This window comes from Cyprinodon tularosa, unplaced genomic scaffold, assembly GCF_016077235.1.
Source record: "Cyprinodon tularosa strain WSP-4 unplaced genomic scaffold, ASM1607723v1 ctg639, whole genome shotgun sequence".
Taxonomy (NCBI): domain Eukaryota; kingdom Metazoa; phylum Chordata; class Actinopteri; order Cyprinodontiformes; family Cyprinodontidae; genus Cyprinodon; species Cyprinodon tularosa.
The window spans coordinates 309,785-324,729 of NW_024039384.1; the positions used below are offsets into that span (position 1 = coordinate 309,785).

Below are 14,945 nucleotides of genomic sequence, written 5' to 3' on the forward strand. Positions count from 1 at the left end.
TTGATTGTCTGTGCACTGTGGACAGATGTTAGTGTGCAAAACCCATCGTGAATAATCTTTGATCTTTGATGTGAAAAACATGGTGAAACAAATTAATGCTGTTGTGGTGGGATGGTGTTCCACCCTCCCAACTACACACACCAGGTGTAGTGACTGATTGGGGGGCGGGGCAGATAGCTTTAAAGCTGAGCAGTCCGCTGCGAGGTGCGTGTGCTTTGTTTCCTTACCGTGTGTCGGCTGCCCGAGTGGCTGGTGTGCTCGATCCACTCATCCAAAATAGTAAGTGCCATTTTGCCATCTGGGCTGGGGATTGTTGTCGGGTTCTGGTGCAATACCTGCCGTGCGTTTCTGCAGCGTTGCGCAGCTGGCGTTGGCGGCTGCAGTTGGGGGTTGGTGCAGCGAGCGGCTTCCGTCCGGCCCTCGCCTGCTGATCCGCTCCCTCCCTGGTCGGCTGTGTCACCACATCTGGGTAAGCTACCGGTTTAGAATTTAATTTACCCTTACCTGAATCCACCGTTAACGAGTTTTCTAATTTAGGATTCTTCCGGAGTTGCAGCGCTTGGACGCTCCTGCTGTCTTGTCTGTCTTGCCGGTTTTGTTTGGGCCGCTCTCGGCGGAGCCTGCTGACGCTTGGGCTGGCGGAACGAGCGGGGCACGACTCCTCTGGCCCCGTGAAAAGACATTAGAAGTCGGACAACGACAGTTTGTCCCATCGTTTGCAGTGGTTGTGTTCTTTTCTTTGCCGTTTGTTTGCTTATTATTTAAATTACTAATTTGTTTGCTTTCCTTTGTTTTGATTTACTAATTTGTTTTCTTTTGCATTGCATGATTTGTTTGTTCATTCATTTTTTTGGGAATAATTTAAATTGTCCTTATTTTTGATGCCTTTTCCTTCTAGGGGCTGAGTAGTGGGCCCGAGGCCATGTTTTAAAAGAAAAATGTTTTAATGAAATTTGTTAATAAATCATTGGAGACTACTCCGTGCTCTGGTGCGTCTTGCCTAAAAAAATCTACCTCCTCTGCTGGTCACATTTAGCGTTGCTGGTAGGACTCACCATTGAGCACGGACTTGTCTTTGTTTTTTTATTTTATTTTTTTTGTGTGTTTAGGGTCTTAGCTGTGTTTTTATTCATGATGTTGTAAGACAAGACAGCAGTAGCTATCCAAGGAAGACTTAACTGTGGGTTCAGGATTTATTTTCACTGTTTCTTTTGTTTGTTTGTTATCTCTCGCGTTTCCTTTTGGTAGTCTTCCCCAGTAGGTATGGAGGAGGTGGCAGGCCGCCCGGTGGATGGAGTTGGTCGGCAGAATGTGACGGTTGGAGGTTCGCTGGGCGCTGCTCCTTCCCCGGCTGTGGCTGGTGGTGTCATGCCTGCTGGCGCTGTGGTTGCTGAGCGGTTGGTGGTTGTGCCCAGGGACCGGCGATGTCCCATGTTCGGTGGTAGGACTGGCATTGGGATTGGTGAGTGGATCGAGGAGGCCCAATCATGTATTCGGGCCCGCCACTTGTCAACGGCAGACCAGGCTTTCTTCCTTTTTGATCATCTAGAGGGGGAGGCAAGGGAGGAAATAAAGTACCGCACCAGTGCAGAGAGGAATGATCCAGCTAAGATCTTGGCTATTTTGAGGGAGTTGTATGGTTGCACCGAGTCCTATGTAACTCTTCAGCATGCATTTTTTTCTAGGAAGCAGCAAGAGGAGGAAACACTGTTGCAGTTTTCCCTAGCATTGATGGCCCTTATGGAACCAGTTAAGCAGAATGCTCCTGATGGGTTGTTGAATGCTGATATTCTGCTGCGTGACCAGTTTGTAGAACATGTGTTGGATAGTGCTCTCCGCCGGGAACTTAAACAGTATGTTCAGGGTCATCCCACTGCCACCTTGTTGGATGTGCGTGGGGAGGCAATTCGGTGGGAGAGGCAAGGGTTTCCAGGTGGCGCTAGGGAGCGTAGTCATTCTCTCCCTTCTACATATGGGCTGCAGTACCGGGTGTATGGCAGTTCTCGGCTAACTCCACCTACTGCTGCCTGTTCTGAGTTTAGTGAGTTAAGGGAACTTCTAAAACAGCAACAAGAACAGATTAACCAACTCACCCAGTGTATTGCTTCTCTGCAGACTTCTTTACCACAGGTGCGGCATCCTCGTCCAGGTTCTGTGGTCTGCCACAGGTGCCAACAGCCGGGTCACTTTGCCAGAGAGTGTGATGGTGAGCGGGTTCGTGCCCGGGTTAACTCTGTGGCAAGGCCAGCTAATGTTAACCAGGCGGAAAACTAGCACCCACTGAGCTGTTGAGCCACAACTCAGGTGGGGGAATAGCAGGCTCGCAAACAGCAGCCGCGTCAAAATTGTTGGCATCCTGCCCAGTCATTGAAGTCGTCATGAGTGGTGTCTCTGTTACTTGTTTAGTAGATACAGGTTCCATGGTGTCGACAATCACCGAGAGCTGTTTTCAGGAACATTTTGCATCATTGGGGCATGATGGCCTTCAGTCATGTCACTGGCTGCAGCTTCGGGCAGCCAATGGTCTTTCCATCCCATACATTGGCTATTTAGAGTTGGATGTCACTCTGTGTGACAAAGTGCTTCCTCATTGTGGAATTCTGGTTGTGAAGGACCCCACTAATGTTGGTTCTTCTGTTCCTGGCATTTTGGGAATGAACATAATTAATCGTGTCTACCAAGAACTTTTTGGGGCACATGGAGGCTCTTTTTTTGAATTACCTTCAGTAACACAGTCTCCTGGTCCAGTTGTGGAGGCCCTGCAGCAGTGTCATCAAGCAGCAGCTAAGTCCCCAGCACGGTTGACTGGTGCTGTTAGGGTCCGGGGCCCTCGACCAGTGAGGATAACTGGTGGGGTTATGAAATTTGTAGCTGCAACCTGCCCTGAACAACTTGCTGGTCAGGTTTTATTGTTTGAGCCTCCAGAGTCCGGCTTACCAGCTGGCTTATTAGCCTCTCCATGTCTCATTCAGGCTGTGCACGGTACTGCTTATGTTCCTGTCCTAAATTTTGGAACTACGGATGTTGTACTCTATCCCCGAACTCACCTTGGTTTGTTGAGTCAAACTGAAGTGGTTAGCCTGCCCTGTGATGTGACAGAAATAAGACCCTGTGCTACAGTTTCTTCTCAGGTCGCTCTTGGTCCAGAACAGAGTTTGCTTGATTCTGTTGATTTGTCTGCACTGACAGAAACTGAACAAAGGCAGGTCCAGTCACTTCTACAGAAGTACAGCTCTGTCTTTTCAGCTCATGAAGGTGACTTGGGGTGCACTAATCTGGTGTCCCATGACATTCCCCTGTTGGATGAGGTCCCGGTCCGGCAGAGGTACCGACGTATCCCTCCCTCAGAGTACGAGGCTGCCAAGTCACACATTAATCAACTCCTACAGAACCAGGTAATAAGGGAAAGCAGCAGTCCTTATGCCTCTCCCATCGTTCTTGTTAGGAAGAAAGATGGCAGCCTGCGTATGTGTGTGGATTACCGTCAGCTTAACAGCAAGACGAGAAAAGATGCTTTCCCATTGCCTCGCATTGAGGAAAGCCTGGACCATCTTTCTGGGGCCCAGTGGTTTTCCACCCTAGATCTAGCCAGTGGGTACAATCAGGTTCCTGTGTCAGAACAGGATAAGTCAAAAACTGCTTTTTGTACGCCATTTGGACTCTTTGAGTGGAACTGTATGCCCTTCGGGCTTTGTAATGCACCTAGTACCTTTCAGCGTCTAATGCAGAGGATGTTTGGGGACCAGCAGTGCCAGTCTCTTCTTTTGTATTTGGATGACATCATTGTGTTTTCAGGTTCAGTCTCCCAGCACATTGAGCGCCTGGAAACCGTTCTTGCTCGGCTCCAGAGAGAAGGTCTGAAGGTAAAGCTTGACAAGTGTTCATTTTTCAAGCGACAGGTTAAATACTTGGGACACCTTATCTCAGATAAAGGTGTAGCTACAGACCCAGCCAAGACTGAAGCTGTGGCTAAATGGCCACGTCCCACACATGTTTCAGAGCTTCGCTCCTTTTTGGGCTTTGCAAGTTATTACAGGCGCTTTGTGGAGGGTTTTGCTAGGCTAGTGGGTCCGCTTCATAGGCTGGTGGCACAACAAGTGGGCACGAAGCCCAGGAAGGGGTCTGGCCAGGCTTTTCAATCTGCTTGGACATCAGAGTGTGAGGAGAGCTTTGAGGCCTTAAAAGTTAAATTAACATCTGCACCAGTGTTGGCATATGCTGATTTTTCACGTCCCTTCATTCTAGAGACTGATGCCAGTCACAGTGGACTTGGGGCAGTACTGTCACAGGAAACAGAGGATGGAGTGAGGCCCATTGCATATGCCAGTCGAGGTCTTAAACCTTCAGAGCGTAACATGGCCAATTATAGCTCTATGAAGTTGGAGTTTCTGGCATTAAAATGGGCCATGACTGAGAAGTTCCGGGAGTATCTCTTGGGCCACCGGTGTATAGTTTACACAGATAACAACCCGTTGAGTTATCTTCAGTCGGCCAAGCTTGGTGCCATAGAGCACCGTTGGGTTGCGCAACTTGCTGCTTTTGATTTCGATATTAAGTATCATTCTGGACGCAGCAATACGAATGCTGATGCGTTTTCCCGCCAGCCAACATCAGGAGCCAGCCTGGCAGAACTCTTGTCATGTACCTCTGTTCCAGAGGCTCTTCAGTGTGCCCCAATTCCTGCTCCATTGTCGGTAACCCAATCTATGGTGACTGTTTTGCCGTCTCATTCTGTGTCTGATCTTTGTGCTTTGCAGGAAGCTGATCCTCTCCTGAAGGACATTTTGGGTTTTTGGAGGAGGCAGGTTTATCCTACTCCTGAGGAGAGGCAGCGCTTTCCCAAATTATCCTTGGTTCTTTTTAGACAGTGGGGTCGTTTCGTGGAGAGAGATGGTGTGGTGTACCGTCAGGTCCATCGGTCAGATGGTGGTGAGGAGGTCTTACAGCTGGTTTTGCCGTCAGTTCTTAAACCGGATGTTCTGACTCAATTACATCAAGAGCATGGACACCAGGGTGTGGAGCGCACCACAGAGTTGGTACGGCAGCGCTGTTACTGGCCGGGGATGTCTAATGACATCAAACAGTGGGTACAAGAGTGTCAATGGTGCCAGGTTGCTAAAAATGTACCATCTAGCTCTGGCACTTTCATGAGTCATCTGTTGGCTTCTCAGTCAAACGAGATTGTTGCCATGGATTTTACCATGTTGGAGCCTTCACAAAATGGCCTGGAAAATGTTCTTGTAGTTACTGATGTATTTAGTAAGTACACCATTGCTGTTCCAACTCGGGATCAGAAGGCAGCCACTGTTGCCCAGATTTTGCTCACTGAATGGTTCTTTAGATTTGGGATTCCAAGTCGCATTCATTCAGATCAGGGTCGGAGTTTTCAGAGTGCGTTAATTCAGCAGCTCTGTAACCTGTATGGGGTTAAAAAGTCGCGCACTACCCCTTACCACCCTGCTGGAAACGGGCAGTGTGAGCTCTTTAATAGAACACTTCATAATCTGCTGTGCACTTTACCAACATCTAGGAAGCGGGATTGGGCTTCCTGTCTTCCACAAGTACTCTTCTGTTATAACACTACCCCTCATCAGAGCACTGGCGAGTCTCCGTTTTTTCTTATGTTTGGCCGTGAACCTCAACTGCCTGTGGATTTCTTGTTGGGTCGCATTCGGGACCCTGCACCAGGCGAAGTGGTGGACTGGCTGGCTGAGCATCAGACCAGGTTAACTATGGCGTTCCGTCATGCTCAGGATCACTTGTTGGCAGCTGCAGGGCGTAGAAAAGAGCATCATGATCAGGGCATCCGGGAGGTTCCATTGCAGGAGGGACAGTTGGTTTACCTGCGCGATCATGGTGCCAGAGGTCGCCATAAAATCCAGGACCTCTTTAGCCCGGTTATCCATCAGGTCGTGAGAACTCCAACAGCTGGAAGGCCGGTTTATACTGTGGCGCCTGTAGGTGATTTGCAGAGAACTCGAAAGGTGTATCGTGACATGCTGAAAGCTCGGGTTGGGCCAGAGCCTATGCCAGTACCCCTGCAGTTAAAACCTACCTTTCCTTCAGGGGGACTGGATGACTCTTTGGAGGATGATTTGTGCTTATTGGTCCCCGATACTTCAGTACCATCCACCTCTGCAGCTCCACAGGTCGCTTCAGGACATGGTCACCCTGCTCAAACTTCTGGGACAGCTCCTCTAGCCTTGCGTCGCACTGTTCGTTTTGGGGCTGGTCAGCACTCGAATGTCCATCACCTTCCTCGACCTGTGGGTCATACTGCAGGATCTAGTCAGCCAGTCTCCAACTCCCAGTTAGCAGTTTTTCGTCCTTGGTGCTGAGGTTTGTAGATTCATCGTCGGGGCGACGATGCAACACAGGGGGGTAGAATGTGGTGGGATGGTGTTCCACCCTCCCAACTACACACACCAGGTGTAGTGACTGATTGGGGGCGGGGCAGATAGCTTTAAAGCTGAGCAGTCCGCTGCGAGGTGCGTGTGCTTTGTTTCCTTACCGTGTGTCGGCTGCCCGAGTGGCTGGTGTGCTCGATCCACTCATCCAAAATAGTAAGTGCCATTTTGCCATCTGGGCTGGGAATTGTTGTCGGGTTCTGGTGCAATACCTGCCGTGCGTTTCTGCAGCGTTGCGCAGCTGGCGTTGGCGGCTGCAGTTGGGGGTTGGTGCGGCGAGCGGCTTCCATCCGGCCCTCGCCTGCTGATCCGCTCCCTCCCTGGTCGGCTGTGTCACCACATCTGGGTAAGCTACCGGTTTAGAATTTAATTTACTCTTACCTGAATCAACCGTTAACGAGTTTTCTAATTTAGGATTCTTCCGGAGTTGCAGCGCTTGGACGCTCCTGCTGTCTTGTCTGTCTTGCCGGTTTTGTTTGGGCCGCTCTCGGCGGAGCCTGCTGACGCTTGGGCTGGCGGAACGAGCGGGGCACGACTCCTCTGGCCCCGTGAAAAGACATTAGAAGTCGGACAACGACAGTTTGTCCCATCGTTTGCAGTGGTTGTGTTCTTTTCTTTGCCGTTTGTTTGCTTATTATTTAAATTACTAATTTGTTTGCTTTCCTTTGTTTTGATTTACTAATTTGTTTTCTTTTGCATTGCATGATTTGTTTGTTCATTCATTTTTTTGGGAATAATTTAAATTGTCCTTATTTTTGATGCCTTTTCCTTCTAGGGGCTGAGTAGTGGGCCCGAGGCCATGTTTTAAAAGAAAAATGTTTTAATGAAATTTGTTAATAAATCATTGGAGACTACTCTGTGCTCTGGTGCGTCTTGCCTAAAAAAATCTACCTCCTCTGCTGGTCACACTGTGCTCACTGTGAACCGGACGCAGCAGGTGCAGCAGAAGCAGGGAGTTTACATGCAAAGTCAACGGTTGACGAGCGTATAGACGCAGCAAAAGGTCCCGCAGCGCGTTTTGAGCAGCAGGCGCAGCGCCGCGGGAGCGCGCCGCCAACGCGCTGCTGCTGCTCGAGATGGAAAAATTTAAGTTTTGCTGCTGGACGCGCCGCATCAACGAATCAGAGAAGCTGATCTGGGAGCTGACAGCGAGATAGACACATCGCTCTGATGACATATTAAAGCAAATGAAACGGGCTGGATGGATGAGGAGATGATGAAAGCGGTGACAGCTGATGTGAAAAACATGGTGAAAAAAAATAAACGCTGTGCTCGCCGTTATCTCGGGGGTCTGACAAAGGAACTTCAACCGCTCGACATCGGTGTGAAACGGCCGTTCAAAGTAAGGCTGCGAGCGGCGTGGTAGCGATGGATGACAGACGGAGACCACAGTTTCAGGATAAGTGGAAGGCAGCGCCGGGCAAGTTACGCCACCGTTTGCGGATGGATTGTAGATGCTTGGACTAACGTGTCTGCTGGCTCTGTTGTTCAAGCTTTCGCAAAAGCAGGCATTATTTCTGAGGAGCCGCCCGGCACAGAAAGTGACTCTAACAGCGAAGAAGGGGAAATTGGCATGTCTGCTTTACCGCAGCTGTTTAATTCAGAAACAGAGGATGATGACTTTGATGGGTTTGATTAATACTTTGTAATAAATACATGAATAAAGCACAAACATACTCAGTTTTGCTCCCGCTCTATTTTTCTATCTGAAAACTTAATTCAACAGCAGCATCTGGGCAGGGTTCACCGCGGCGGCTGGCAGGTGTTTTTTCATCTAAATAATCTAAATCTTGCAGCTATATTTGCTGTGATCAGTGGGAATAAAGTAGTTTTAATATGTTTTTAAGTTAGAAAGTCCACCTGAAAACTTAATAATTGCAGTCAGTTCATCCAGATTATCTATTTCTGTCGGAGGCGCTCAGACCCCCACATACCAGCGGTGCACCGACAGTAGAAATCCCTTCATCAGCAGCCTCTAGGCTGGGCAGCCTCCGGGTTCATGCAGTGGCTGGCAGGTGTTTTTCATCTAAATAATTTAAACTGCAGGCACCAGGATACCGGTAATAAAAGTGAACATATTCCGTCGGCAGGTTTCAGGATTTTAAGTTAATTTATGAGTGATCACAGCGCCCTGTCATCTCTCACGGCCAGCTCCCAGGTTTGATTAATACTTTGTAATAAATAAATGAATAAAGCACAATCATACTCAGTTTTGCCCCCGCTGTATTTTTAAATACGCAGTAGAGGTATTTAAAGGTAGTAGAGGACATGTACCTGTATATAAAAAACGCGCCCTATAGTCCGGTGCGCCTTATGTGTGTGTTAAATACAGAAATGGGACACATAACTGAGAGTGCGCCTTTTAGTATGGTGCGCCTTATGGTCGTGAAAATACGGGGGGGGGTTAACTTGTAAATTGTAAACCTCCATCAATATGCTTAAATTTGTTTCTAATTATAGATTTAATTTGTTCATATTCTAAGATTTTATTTTTGTTAATGCCATGTTGCAAATTTAATCTAGCAAATGTGATAAACTCTGTTCCTTCAAGTAAATGATCCAGATATGTAATACCTTTATTCTTCCAGTACAGAAAGTTGATCATATTATTGTTTTGTAGAATGTCAGGGTTATTCCAGATGGGTGTACGACTGCACGGGATAAGTGATGACTTCGTCATTTTAAGAAATTCCAACCATGCTGTCAGAGAAGAGCTGATGTTAATATTTTTAAAACATGGGTGCTGCTTGATATTAGAGCTAATAAATGGCAAATCTGAAATTATGATATTATTGCATATTTCCTGTTTTGCGTCTATCCAGGGCTAATCTAAGGTATTATGTTTTTTCCATTTAGAAATATATTGTAGTCTATTTGCTAAGTAGTAGTTTTGGAAGTTAGGTAAATCTAATCCCCCTCTGTCTTTGGTTTTCTGTTGTGTCTTTAAACTGATATGAAGAAAGAAATTTAGAGATGGAAGAATCTAAAGATTTAAACCAGTCGGGTCATGGTGTATTGGGATCATTGAAAATAGGTAGTTAATTCTAGGTGTATGTCTTCTTTAGCAAACATAAATGTAGACAGATTTATTTAGTCATTTTGTATACACGAGTGTATACAAAAGGAAATTTCATTTAAAACAGCTCTAGACAATTTCAAGTCAAGCATTGAAAACAGTTATAAAAACAGAAAAAAAATAGTAATATCAACAAATTACTGTATATTTACAGTTCTTTTTCATTTTTATTTTTAAATAAAGATCCTAACTATCCGACTGATTATCTCCTGAACTTGTCTGTTCTGCCGGTACCTTTTAATCTGAGAGAGTAGTGTAAACATGGCAGCCTGTTTGAACTGTTTTCACTCATGACACTTGCAGGTCATCTGCTCTTTCTTTCTCTGTCCACTTCGTCTGATGCAAACCAACATGTCCTCCACCCGTAGCTCTGAAACGAGCAGAAGTGACCTGATAACCAGCCAGCATCATCCATTGACGCATCCTGACACCACAGAGCATAGTTTTTCCTGTCTGACTGTGTGTTCTGCAGCATTACGGCTGTAATAACATAATCCCAGAGATTTGGTCTGACAGGAAGACAGTATGCTGCAGATTTGAGCTGACAGCCTGGAATTATCGTTACCACACACTTTACAGATGTTAGATGTCGGCTGGAATTGCAGTCGAGTCTCTGAACCTTAAGGTTAGGAACCCTATGAGCGCCATCTTTGTGTTTGGCTCATTTTTATTATTATCATAATTTATATAGAAAATCCGATCCAGAATAACTGATGTGGATGAAACTGGAGTGAGGGAGAAGGTTTTATCCTCATTTCAGAGGACAGTGCTGTTATCCTTTGGTTGACCTTTGGTTGGCCCTCTGTCTGAGCCAGGTCTCCTTTAATTATCTCTGGTGTTCTGGACCATTCTGGGAACGTCCTTGCTCATTTTAAGGACAAGTTTGAGCTAGAAAATGGTATATAACCGCCTACTGATGAGTTGTCGCACGACCTGGTCACTCCTTTTTGATGGAGAAAACCCCAACCTAGCTCTATGTAAAGAAAGTAATCTCCCCCTTTGCCAATTCACAGATAAACCATAGTAAACCACATTTTTTTTACAATAAATTGGAGTTCAACCTGCCAGGAATGTATAGCCTGATAAACCAGATTAAATGTGATATTAAATGTGTATTTTAATCTGGCCCCGATGAATGAGACATCGGAAGATTGCTAATGAGAACAACCTGTTGTCTTTCAAAATATGTCTGTGCTTATTGGCCCATGCTCTAAACCATTGAGCCCAACTGACTATGACGTAGTAAGCGTGACAAAAAGCTGGTGGCTGAGTGTAAACAAACAACTTGTCGGTAAAACAGCAAATACGTCCTTCTTAAAAATGAATGAGCGTAGAGCCTCTTCCTGCTCACGTTTAAACGAAAACCCTAAGTCTAATCCTTCCAGAACGGATTTCAAAGCTGAGTCAAACGAGAAAAGTTCAATAGTTGTTGCCATCTTGCTTGTTGTGCTTTCTCCAGAGTCACGCAGCTTTGTCGTCACGCCCTCAAAACCCCGCCCGCTTTGCATCCAGAAATTTAAAACACATCTCTGCGTTGTGATTGGCCGGCCAGTTTTAGGGCCTGGGGCATTGATCAAGGCTAGGCCACCTGCAGGTAAAAATTATTTTGGCCGCTGGCGGGTAGGGCTAGTTTACTAGGCTAAGGACTGTAGGTCCGGAAATATCTTGAACAGGTTATGTCTAGTAATAGGACGCAGGCTGAAAGATCTCAAAAAGCTACACATCATCGCTCCATCTCTAGAAATGTAAAAACAATGAATGAATAATAATAACTTAAAAGTCTGCTTTTGGTATTTGCTTATAAAGATTTTTTATAAGATTTTTATGTCTTACAGTAAAACCGGTCTGAGACACCAAGGGAAAAACGTAAAAAAATATATTTTAATTTTTAGATGTAATTTGATTTTATTGAACAAACCAACTTTAGGTACTGCTCACTAGAAAGTAAAAGTAAAAAAAAAATGTTTTCAATTTTTTTGAATGATAAACAACAATAAAATGACAAATGAGCAAAGGAGAGCATTTATCAGAGGAGCAGCCAAGGCGCCCAGGGTAACCGGAGAACCTCTAGAGAAACAGCTCAGATGGGACAACTCTCTACTGTGGATTCCATAAATAAAGATGTCTCCATGCAGGTTGTGTCTCCTACGAACGACATAGAAAACACAATGAACACTATTGAATGAAGTGACCTGGTCAGAGGACACCAAAGAACATGTTTTTAAAGTCCAGAAGTCACCCTGAACATACTACACTGTCCAACTATCTCAAACAATAATTAGATTAGACTATTACAGAAGTGGCAGCTCTTCACCTTGTGGATTTCACATAGAATGAGGATTTATCTAGAATAGATTGTTCAGCCTAAATCTGCTCTTCTTTAGTGGTGTATTTTCCAGTAATTCCAATTTTAAGGAATGGTTCAGATTTCTTGACATATTTATATGTCAAAACCTCTGATAATGTTGGAAAAAAATATATTTCAAAGAGCACTCCAGGTGCATTTATCTGCAGGAAAGGTACCAATATTTACCTCAGTAGTGAAATTGGCAAAATGTTTTTTTAGGTCGATCGGTCATCATGAACTTTGTGGACTGGTGTGAGAAGAACCACCTGTGTCATAACACCAGTAAGCCCGAGGACATGGTGATCGACTTCATGAGAAGACCCCACCTCACTCCCTCGTGAACATCCAGGGGCAGGACATAGAAACTGTGGAGAGTTTCAAATACCTGGGTGTTCACTTCAATGAGAAACTGTACTGGACACCAACGCCCTATAGAAGAAGGGCCAGAGCCGGCTCTACCTCCTGAGGAGACTGAGATCCTCTCAGGGGCCAGCTGATTCCTTTGGAGTCCTCAGTGGAGGAAGTGGCTGAGAGGAGGGTGCTGTCCAAGCTCCCATTTTTTTTTTTTTTTTGAGTTTTTACGCCATTAGTGGCTAGTTTTTCTGATAGTAAAGGGGGTATGAGAGAGGGGGACAGAAATGCTGCAAAGGACCACAGGTCAGATTCAAACCTGGGTCGGCGGCAAGGAATAAGGTCTCTGAACATGAGTCATGCGCCTATCCAAGCTCACATCAATAATGGACAACACCTTTCACCAACAGCACCAGAGTGTAGAGGAGCTGAGCAGCTCCTTTAGTGAAAGACTTGTTTGTAAAAAGGAGCGCTACTGCACGTCATTCATCCCTGTTGCCACCAGACACAAAAATGGGACAATACAACGGCAATAACTTGTGCAATGTGTAATGTGCAATTACTATTTAATACCCTGTGAAATAACCTGTTTCTTTACATTTGGTACCCAGTGCAATAACTATATAGATAAATTTCACCCATCCATCCAATTTCTTCCACTTTATCCAGTGCCAGGTCACAGAGGCAGCAATCTAAGCAGAGATGCCCAGACTTCTCGATCCACACACATCTCCTCCAGCGGTTCTGAGGGGACCTGTGGAGACACCTGGCCAGCTCAAAGACATAGTCCTTCCAGTATGTCCTGGGCCTTCCAAGAGGCCACCAAAAACTCTCCACCGACCTGAAGAGAGGAGTCCGGTGGAGAACCATGGCCTCAGATTTGCAGGTGCTGATCCTCATCCCGGCTGCTTCACACTTGTCTGCAAACCGCCCCAGTGCACGCCAAAGATCTTGGTTTGATGAGGCCAGCAGGACAACATCCTCTGCAAACAGCAGAGATGGTATCCTGAGGTTCCAAAACTGGTCCCCCTCTAGTCCCTTGCTGCGCCTAGAAGTTCTGTCAATAAATGTAATGAACAGAACCGGTGACAAAGGACAGCCCTGGTAGAGTCCAGCATGCACCGGGAACAGGTCTGACTTACTGCCGACAATGCAAACAAAGCTCTTGCTGCGGCATACAGCGAATGGACAGCCCCGGACCCCATACTCCCCGAGCACCCGCAAGAGGACACCACGAGGGACACAGTTGAACACCTTCTACAGATCCACAAAACACATGTGGAATGGTCTAGCCAACCCACGCTAACCCTCGAGCACCCGATTAAGGTTATATAGCTGGTCCAGTGTACCGCAACCGAGAAGAAAACCACATTGCTCCTCCTGGATCTGACGTTCGACTACCTGCTGGATCCTCCTCTCCAGCACCCTGGAGTAGACCTTACCAGGGAGGCAGAGGAGTGTGATCCCTCTGTAATTGGAGCACACCCTCCGCTCCCCCTTTTTAAAGAGAGGGACCACCACCCTTGTCTGCCAATCCAGGGGTACTGTCCCCCCGACCTCCACTTGATGCTGCAGAGACGTGTCAGCCAAGACAGTCCAACAATATCCAGAGTCTGATCTCATCCACACCCGGGGCCTTGCCACTGAGAAGCTTTCTAACTACCTCGATGACTTCAGCCTGATTGATGGGCTAACCTCTACCTCCTCCTTGGAAGACTTGACGAAGTACTCCTTCCACCGCCCGACATCCACCGCCATCAACACCAGAGAATTGAAGAGTCCAGCCTCTCTCTAGTAGATGGGATCAGGAATCCAAGCTGTGCATAGATAAATACCCATCTATATAAAAACTCTGTGCAATAACCCAGTGTAATAATCCTGCTTTAAAAAAGAAAAAAAAAGACTTCAGCTATCATTGTTTATTATAAATATATATATTCTTTCTGATCCAAAAGACAGGTAAATGCAGAATTATTAGGCAACGTAATAAGAAACAAATATATACCCATCTCACTTGTTTATTTTCACCAGGTAAACTAATATAACAACTCAAAATTCAGAAAAAAACATCTGCGACATTGAAAAACAAAATAAACTAATCAGTGACCAATATAGCCACCTTTCTTCACCTTGACACTCAAAAGCCTTCCATCCATAGATTCTGTCAGTTGATCTGTTTGCGATCCACATTGCGTGAAGCAGCCACCACAGCCTCCCAGACACTGTTCAGAGAGGTGTATTGTTTTCCCTCCCTGTACATCTCACATTTCATGAAGGATCACAGGTTCTCGATGGGATTCAGATGAACACGGGAGCCAAGTCATTATTTTTTCTCCTTTTAAACTTTTTCTGGCCACCCATGCTGTGGTGTGTAACAGAGCATTGTCCTGCTTGAATATCATGTTTTTCTTGAATGATGGCAACTTCTTCTTGTACCACTGTTTGAAGAGGGTGTCTTCCAGAAACTGGCAATAGGCCTGGGAGTTGATCTTGACTCCATCATCAACCCAAAAAGGTCCCACAAACTCATCTTTGATGATACCAGCCCATACCAGTACCCCACCTCCACCTTGCTGGCGTCTGAGTTGATAAGGAACTTGTTGCCCTTTCCTGATCCAGCCTGGTGCCCATCCATCTGGCCCATCAAGACTCACTCTCATTTCATCAAACCAACTTGGAGAAATCAGTCTTCAGATATTTCTTGGCCCAATATTGACATTTCGTCTTGTGTGTCTTGTTCAAAGTTGGCCTTTTTTCGGCTTTC

The 14,945-nt window shown here is 46.1% G+C and overlaps 2 long non-coding RNA genes across 2 annotated transcripts; both read left to right on the forward strand.

The window, feature by feature from the left end:
- Nucleotides 1–398: 398 nt before the first annotated feature.
- Nucleotides 399–724, forward strand: LOC119798852. Its single transcript, XR_005282768.1, has 2 exons — nt 399–469; nt 538–724. It is a non-coding gene; the product is annotated as an uncharacterized LOC119798852 (long non-coding RNA).
- A 5,915-nt stretch (nt 725–6,639) lies between these two features.
- Nucleotides 6,640–7,008, forward strand: LOC119798856. The gene is made up of 2 exons (XR_005282769.1): nt 6,640–6,753; nt 6,822–7,008. It is a non-coding gene; the product is annotated as an uncharacterized LOC119798856 (long non-coding RNA).
- The last annotated feature ends 7,937 nt before the right edge of the window (nt 7,009–14,945 follow it).